Source organism: Chelonoidis abingdonii, chromosome 23, assembly GCF_003597395.2.
Source record: "Chelonoidis abingdonii isolate Lonesome George chromosome 23, CheloAbing_2.0, whole genome shotgun sequence".
Lineage (NCBI taxonomy): Eukaryota > Metazoa > Chordata > Testudines > Testudinidae > Chelonoidis > Chelonoidis abingdonii.
Window position 1 is genome coordinate 1,267,424 of NC_133791.1, and position 9,392 is coordinate 1,276,815.

Here is a 9,392-nt window from a genome sequence, read left to right on the forward strand (position 1 = left end):
CTTTGGTTCCTACAATATTAAATAATAAATTATACCGCATACTGCTTTAGCACCACAATTTTATTTTCCTTCTCTGGGCACTGTGGATCAATTACATTACAATTTGGTATCAAATATGTCATAAAACTGTTTTTGACAAACCTATGCAATGAAAATAAACAGGAAAAAAACTGCTCACATGAATTTACTCTGAGATGTCTCTTTAAGGCTTTTTTTTGTAAGGTGTTCACATTCTACATCTAACATAAGAATGGCCATACTGGGTCAGACCAAGCGACCATCTAGCCCGCTATCTTGACTTCTGACAGTGGCCAATGCCAGGTACTTCAGAGGGAATGACCAGAACTGGTGATCATCAAATGATCCATCTCCTGTTGCCAGAAGCTGGGAATGGGCGAACAGAAGCTAGGGACACTATCCCTGCCCATCCTGGTTGACAGCCATTGGTCAGTCTATCCACCATGAATTTATCTAGAAACACAGCACCAACTTCACAAAGCCTGTTCCCAGCTTGATCCAACTTCCAACTTGTATTTCTCAACATTTTAAATTACAATACATCAAAAAATCACTTTTGATTTAGAACTCAAATCCTGGCAATCACATATGCATATGTAAATCACAGTAGTGGGAAGTGCATTCCACCATTCAAAAGTAATACATGGTTATTTTTCCAAAATGTAAAAGCAGCATGTTAAACTCAAGAATTTTGCCAATAAACATTTTTAAAAGAAGATCTTATTAAGTTAAAATGCAAATACACCACCTTTATCTGTAAATCTAAAGTGTTTCAAAAAAAGATTATCTAGCACTTCTACTACAAATATCTTAGACAGTACATCACTACCCCCTTGTGGATATGCAATAAAAAAATCCTTATCTTGGATCTTCCGTTTTTCAACAATGTATTACATAGAACAATTTTAAGCTAAAGACTTGTATGCTTTAACTCTTTCCTTCATATGTAAAATATACTGTTTGTTTTTTCTAAAATAATTTCAAAAAGCAATTAAGTATGAAGTTAACTACTATTTTATGTTATCCACATAACTTTCAATCTCTTTTGGGGTATCCAATAGCAAAATTAAGTTGTCTTTGCATAAATCTACAACCTAAAAAATGTGACAATACAGAAATATTGTATTATTGAACACTTTTTTATTTTCTCTCAAAATACGATCTCTCTATTTCAGAGGGTATAACTGTCATGTCTCTCCCTATGCCCAATATATTTTCTCTTCTACTCTATGGATTCACACTCTTTGCCCACTTCTTTTCATCACCTCCTATTGGCTTGCTCCAATAATAAAACAAAAGAAGCTCTAAACATGACAGGACAGACAGTCCTTCCAAAGCACCGGAACTTTGACAGCACACCTTTCCACTAGTGCCTTTCACAAAATAGTTAAACTGTTCCAATTCCTAAAAATGTTATCATCTATTTGGCAGGTTATTTATCTTTCCTAATTAACCAACAGAGTGACGTATTTATTTGATTTCTATGTATTGACTTTACCATCATTTTTTAAACAGTGCTGGGGAAAAGCATGTAGCCTACTCCTCAGGGTGTGTAGTCAGCATGCTCGCCTCTCGGGGCTTTACTCAGTAAAGGTCTATGCATGCAACTCATTATGTGAGTTATTGGAGGAGAATGTGCATTTTTGTTCTTAGTTGCTTCTGCTGGAAAGGAGAGTGCACATGACAATCTCCTGCTATGGAGTGAGGTGTATTAAGAACATATTAAAAGTTTAGAAAGGGTTCATGCACACCCAACTCATATGTGTATGTGTACTTAAGTAATAACATATACAGAGAATGTATATTCAGTACAGAGAACATATTCACCCTCTCAGCAATCATATAGTACTTCTGGGGACAAGAATTGCAGTACTTCTGGTGTCCCTTCCCCCTAGGGTGGAGTACAAAGTGTGTGTGTGGGGGGGGGGGGGAGGAATGTGCATGAACTTGCATAAGGGGAGATGCACCACTTTTCACATGAGAGGGTCCTCCTACAGTTGCTCTTTTCATTCCACTGGGTAACCTTCATCATTCAGTGAGAAAAGAGTGTATGATCTGCTCACTCCTCCCCATGGACTATACAACATAGGGATAGCATCTGCTTTAAACATCCCATGAGCAGCACACACCCTGCCCCTTCTCACGAGGCAGGCACAATTATTGCTATGAATATTATGATAGCTCCCAGATGTCCCAGCTGGGAGCAGGGACACATTATGAGAAGCAAAGCACAAATAAACAGTTGTCACTGCTCTAAAGGACTTGTAACTCATGACAAAGTACACGTCCTGACCCATCTCCATATGGCAATCTGCTTTTTTCTCAAAATGTGTACACATGCCATGACCATTTGTTTACATGCACAAATTGTAATTGGCCTGCCCTCCACATTGTGAAGAACTGACCACATCGTACTTGGCCATCCCCTTGAGGGCTGAAATGCTATACCTTGCCTATAGAGGGGGAGTAATGAGTGTGCACATACAATGTCAATTGGTGGGTTTGGAAGGAAAGTTCCTTCCAAATGCCACACCATTCCCATCAGCAGATACTACCAAGCACAAACATGCTTAGATTATTTAGTATTTATATTAGAGTAGCACCTTAATTAGGACCTCACTGTGACCGGTACCGAAAAGAGCAAAAACATAGTTCCCACCCCAAGGAGTGCAATACAAGGTAAAACACAAGATGCAATACACAATGACTAGGATCAGGGAAAAGAAGAAGAAAACAGCAACAATAAAACGCATTAATATAAGCCAGTTATGTGCATAAATAGGTAGACTTGAATTGGTTAATTTTAATAAATAGTTAAAACATAAATAAGTCCCTCACCCAAACAGGAGAGTGTACATATGCATGACCTGTCCTTTGCCACAGGTGCGTGCACACAAAAGCATGCCCTGTTATTTGGCCCAAATGGAGGGCACATGTATGCCCAGCCCTTCCCATATACAGGGGTATGTACATGTGCACATTCTCTTTTGCACCCAAAACAGGAGCTGTGGCTGCCCTATCCTCCCCTTCCTACTTGGGCCTCATATATATTGCCTGTCATCTTCTCACAGGGGGCTGGGAGCAAATGTTGCTCTGCACTTCCCCCCCACTGTGGGGCTCAGGATGCCCAGCTCATCTTCCCCCATGGTGGTGGAACCTGCATCCCACACTCTTTCGCATGGTGAAGTCAGGAAGTTCATTCTGTATGGCCATCTGCTCCCTCATTGTGAAGTGGTATACATGCCCTGTCCAGGGTTGGTGAACACATGCTTTCCCAAGAATCTCTCCTCAGAGAAGAGGTTAGGGAATGCACATTATTATTGTTTATTAGACAAAGATTTCCCCCATTGTAGGGGAATAGGGGTAAGGATGCAGGTCGGGTATCCACAGCCCATCCTCCTCGGCGTGGTGAGGGGGTGGGGGATGGGGTCCCCCTGGCCGGCCCCCCCATGGCATGGTGGGGAGGAGTGGAGGATGGGATGCCCCTGGCTGGCCCCCCCCATGGCACGGACAAGAGGAGTGGAGGATGGGGTGCCCCTGGCCGGCCCCCCCCCCCATGGCACGGACGAGAGAAGTGGAGGATGGGGTGCCCCTGGCCGCCCCCCCCCCCATGGCACGGACGAGAGGAGTAGAGGATGAGGTGCCCCTGGCCGGCCCCCATAGGGTGACCAGATGTGCCAATTTTATAGGACAGTCCCAATTTTTGGGTCTTTTTCTTATATAGGCTCCTATTACCCTCCCACTCACTATCCTGATTTTGCACACTTGATGTCTGGTCACCCTAGACCCTCCCCCCAACTATGGAGCAGAGGAGAGGAGTGGGGGACAGGGTACCCCTGGCCACCCCCCCCATGGAGCAGAGGGGAGAAGTGTGGGATGGGGTACCTGTGGGCACCCTCCCACGGAGCAGAGAGGAGTGGGGGATGAGGTACCTGTGGGCATCCCCCTACAGAGTAGAGAGGCTCAGGGTACCATGGGCACCCCCCCCCATGGAGCAGAGTGAAAAAGTGGGGGATAGGATACCACGGGCACCCCTCCATGGAGGGGAGGGGAGGAGCAGGGTACCCGTGGCCACCCCCCACCCCAATAGAGCGGAGGGGAGGGGCGGGGTACCCGTGGCCACCCCCCACCCCAATGGAGCAGAGGAGAGGAGCGGGGTACCCATGGCCACCCCCCTACCCCATGCAGCGGAGGAAAGGAGTGGGGTACCCGTGGCCACCCCCCTACCCCATGGAGCGGAAAGGAAAAATGGGGGATGGGGTATCCGTGGCCACCCCCCACCCCAATGAAGCAGAGGGGAGAAGTGGGGTATCCGTGGCCACCCCCCACCCCAATGAAGCAGAGGGGAGAAGTGGGGTACCCGTGGCCACCCCCCACCCCAATGAAGCGGAAAGAAGAAGTGGGGGAGGGGGTACCCGTGGCCACCCCCCATCCCATGGAGTGGAAGGGAGAAGTGGGGGACGGGTACCCATGAGACACCCCCCCACCCCATGGAGTGGAAGGGAGAATGTGGAGAACCCAATCGGACACCCCCCTCACCGCCATGGAGGCGTAAGCAGAGAAAAGTGGGGGACGGGCTGTACCTCGTGGCACCCCCCACCGCCATGGAGCGGAAGGAGAAGACAGTGGGGGAACGGGGTACTCGGTTGGCCACCCCACCGATCCCCCTGGAGCGGAAAGAGAAGTGGGGAAACCCATGGCCCACCCCCCACCCATGGAGCGAAGCAGAGAAAGTGGGGGAGCGGGGGTGCGCCGTGGCCGCCCCTACCCATGGCGTCAGGGGGGCCCGGGGACGCAGGACGGCCGGAACGGGTGCCGGCGCTGGGTGGCTCCCGCACCAGTGGCGGAGGGAGGGCGAATGTGGTGCCCTTCCCTCACCAGTCGCACAAAGAAGGTGAGTGGTCCCCGAGACTCGCTCCCCTCACGCGCAGAGGCTCGGGGCCCTGCGCTGCCCCTCCCCCGGGCTGGGGCGGCCGGTGTCCTGCCCGCCACGCGGGGCGCGCCGTCGCGGCCGAACTGGGCGCGCCCGCCTCCGCCCGGCACAGCCAAACTTTCTGGCGCGGCGGCTGCGCGCCCGGCCCGCGGCGCTGGGACCTGCCCGTCGGATGCGCCCCGTTCCCACGCCGGGCTGAGGGGACAGGCCCGGCCCCGCCGCGCTCTCACCTTCCCTTCCGGCTTGTTTTCGGCAGCCATTTCCCCTCCGCGCGCCACATCCTCCTCCGCCTCCTCGCGACCGGGATCCAGGCGCGCGCGACCGCCGCTGCCGCCTCCTCCCGCTGCCGCCGCCGGGCCGGCCACACCGCGCGCACCACACACACCCCGGGCCGCCCATTGGGAGAGCCTCCAAACTGACACTTCCTTCAGCCAATCACCGACAACAGGGGGCGGCCAGGTCGCGAGAATGGACCCTACTGACAGCCCGAAAAACCAATCAGTGAAGAGAAACACTGCACTGACACATTCTACAGCCACTCACCAGTCACAGGGCGGATCTGAACAGGTCAAAAAAGGCATTAACTGACAGTTTCCAAAACCAATCATGCAGCGGCATCGTTTAATTGACAGTTCTGTAAGCCAATCATAGGGAAAAGGAAGCGGGCGTCGATGATGAACACAAACCCTGACAGCTAGGCCAGCGAACGGAAAACGAATAATGCTAAACTGACAGACTCTATAGCCAATCAATAGGTCGAGAAAGGCGAGCCAGGGGAGAACAGTCACTCGCTTTCTGCTCTGTCTATTGGCTCCAGCAGGCAGTCACCTCCTTCTCCTCGCGTAGCCCTAAACAAAGGCCCTGATTGGCGAGTCCAGGAGGCGCGCTGAGGCGGAGGTATCTGTATGTTCGCGGGCCTGGCGGTTCGCAGCCCCCCCCCGTGGAGCCCGGCCCTGCCTCCGGCTAGCGAGGGGGGCGGGGTAGAGCTCCAGCGCGCTCGGGGCTGCTCGGGCTCGCTTAGGGCCGCGCTGACGGAGGCGTCAGAGGGGAGCGCGGCTCGCGGACCGGGCGGGGCAGGGCACAAAATGGCTGCTGAGGTTGGCTGTTGGTGGGTGCGAGGCACCCTGGAAACGCGGGGGGGGGCCTGTCTGAGCGCTGCTGCCTGGAGAGCGCTGGGGGGCAGGTGGATCTGTTCTGTGCGCAGCAGGCTAGCGAAGTCGTGGGCCTGGCGCAGTCCTGGAGGCCAGGCCTCTGCTCGAGGCAGGACTAAGTATTGTCTAGACCAGCTGTTTGCAAACTGCGGGTCAGGACCCCAGAGTGGGTTGTGACCCTATTGTGCAACCCCAGGTTTGGCCTTACACTTGTTAGGGCTGCCCTGGTTGGTGGGACTCAGGTTGTAGGCCCTGGGGCTTTGAATTTGCACACACACAACCACAACCTGAGGCAGTGGGGCTTGGGCTTTGACCACCCCCATACCCAACATGGTGAGACTCAGGTGAGCTCAGCCTTTGGTACCCCTCTTGGGGTTGTGTTGTAATCTTTGTTAAAAGTGGGTTGCGGTGCAATGACGTTTGAGAACCCTTGCTCTAGACCATCCTTGACAAGGGTTTGTCTAACCTGCTCTTAAAAACCTCCACTGATGGAAATTCATAACCTCCCTAGGCAATTTATTCCAATGCTTAACTACCCTGAAGGTTAGGAAGTTTTTCCTAATGTCCAACCTAAGTCTCCCTTGCTGCAATTTAAGCCCATTGCTTCTCGTCTTATTCTCACAGGTTAGGGAGAATAATTCCCCCCACCCCTTCTCCTTATAACAACATTTCAAGTACATAAAAGCTGTTAGTGTGTGCCTTCTCAATCTTCTGTTCTCCAGACTAATCAAACCTAATTTTTTTTATAGGTTATGTTTTTTAGATCTTTAATCATTTTTGTCCCTTTTCTCTGGACTTTCTCTGATTTGTCCACCTTTCCTGAAATGTGATACCTGGAACTGGACACAATACTCTGGTTGAGGCCTGAGTAGAGCAGAAGAATTGCTTCTCGTGTCTTGCTTATAGCACTCCTGCTAATACATCCCAGAATGATGTTTGCCTTTTTTGCAGCAAGAATACGATAACGCCACTATATAAATCCATGATATGCCCACACCTGGAATATCACTGCAGTTCTGGTCACCCTGTGTCTAAAAGGATATAGTGGAACTGGAAAAGATAACAGCGAAGGGTAACAAAGATGTTCAAAGGTATGGAGCAGCTTCCATATGAAGAGAGATTAAGAAGATCGGAGATGTTCAGCTTGTAAAGGAGATGAGTAAAGTGGGAATAGGATGAAGGTATATAAAATTGTGATGTGGAAAAAGTGAACAGATAAGTGATATTTACTCTTCCCCCCAATACAAAAACCTGGGACAACCTGATAGAAATTAATAGGCAACAGGTTTAATACAAACAAGAAAAAGTCATTTTGTACAAAACTAACCTGTTGAACTTATTGCCAGTGGGTGTTATGAAGGCCAGAAGTATAACTGGGTTAAAAAAAAAAAAAAAAAAAAAACTAGAACAGTTCATGGAGGGATTGGTCCATCAGTGGCCATTAGCAAAGATAGTCAGGGGCACAATCCCATTCTCAAGGCCACCCTAAACCTATACAGATGCTTCCCAATTTATGCAATCGTTCCATTCCAGAAAGCCTTGCATAACTCAAATTTTGCTTAAGTTGGAAACGTATACCTGTACATTACGCACAGATTTCCACAACTCAAAAATCCTATTTCTGGCTTACGGAACTTTTCCCTCAAATGCGAATTTGCGTAAATCAGGGCTTGCGTAACCTGGGAACAGGAGTGGAACACAAGCATGGATCACTTCACAATTTTTCTCTTCTGTATAGTCTCCGTAAAGCTTTGGTATAGGTGACTGTCAGAAACAGGATACTGGGCTAGATACACCATTGTCTGACTCATGACTGCAGTCTCTTATGTTCTTACATTAATCGTATACTGTTTTTCCACAGGACACCACCTCAGTCAGTGCACAGGGTGAACAGTGCTCTCTGAATGGAAGTTGCTCAGTATTCATTTTCATTCACTAACATTCAGTGTGTGGCCCCTGCCTATTTTACTACAATTAAACCCTGCGTCGCTTACAGGATTATTAATTTCCTCCTGAGCTTTTCTCATCATGGACGCTCATCTGCATTGTAGCTTAGTGCTTCACACATAAATTACTTTATCTTTACTAAACGTCTCAGAGGTAAGTTCTCTGCTTTACAGATGGAGAACTGATGCACATCCCTTTTATGGCCCAACCTGTAAAGGATGTGCTGTAATTTTGGGTGCTGAATTTGAGAAATCTAGGGCTTTTTTTTTTTCTTTTTTTTAAAGTACTTGACATTTTTATAGCTCTGCACATATTCAAAGCACAACTTCCATTGACTTCAACCGCGGCTCTGAGTATCGAGCAATTCAGTAAACCAAGTTTTAGGTGCCTCAAGTTCGGCACCCAGAAAATGAAGAACACACCATTAGCGGTTACTTGTGACAAGTTTGGTTTAAGTGATTTGCCCAGTATCATGTAGGAAATCTGTGGGAGAGGCAGAGATAGAATCCAATTTTGCAGCATGGCATTTAATTGCCTCAACTATGAGACCATTCTTTCTCTTCCTGCAGTGCTCCTACCTCTTTAAAGTCACATATTTTAACTTCTACAGCAGATAACAGCCTTTCATTCACTATAACGTCTCAATTCATACTCTTGAGTACCATTCATCCTGGGCACTGAATGAGGCAGGGGTCTTATGGGCAACATAGAATTTGATCATGTAATTAAAGTCTGCATCACAATACTTAGGGGCCACCTTAATTCTAGCATTTCCTAGCTTTTGAGTGGTTGACTTTGCAAAATTAATTGTAGTGTAATTTTATGTAATTTCCTAAATTTTAAAAAAAAACAAATCCATTAATTTCATATTTTGTCAAAATAACCCAATATAATCACTCCAGTTTTAATTATTTTGGTAATTTATTTCAAAATACCTGTTAACAACTTTGTCAGCAATACAGACATCACCAACAAAAAGATTTCCCCAGGAGCAGAGAGTTAAAGAAACCCTTACAACAAGCCAGTTCCAGTTGGTGGGTGCTGGATGAAGCTGCTTGGGGCCCCTGAGAGCCTAAACACCCAGACCCCTTTCCCCTCAGAGCCCAAACCTCTACACCACTCCCAGAGCCCAACTATGGGGCACCTCCCTCCCCCTCCCCAGAACCCAGTCACAGGGCACCCCTTGAGCCCAGACATCTGTTCTTCCCTGCCCGTCTCAGAGCCCAGACACCTGCACACATCCCTCCCCTAGAGCCCAGCTGCAGGGATGCCCCGAGCTTTTACTTCCCCCAGCTGCTTTACTGTACCACCAGGGAATGCGATGCAGTGTGGCTCTGCCCTTC

At 48.7% G+C, this 9,392-nt stretch overlaps 1 long non-coding RNA gene across 1 annotated transcript; it reads left to right on the forward strand.

The window, feature by feature from the left end:
* The first annotated feature begins 5,754 nt into the window (after positions 1–5,754).
* LOC142045866 (uncharacterized) lies at positions 5,755–8,886 on the forward strand. Its single transcript, XR_012654765.1, has 2 exons — positions 5,755–5,848; positions 6,852–8,886. It is a non-coding gene; the product is annotated as an uncharacterized LOC142045866 (long non-coding RNA).
* The last annotated feature ends 506 nt before the right edge of the window (positions 8,887–9,392 follow it).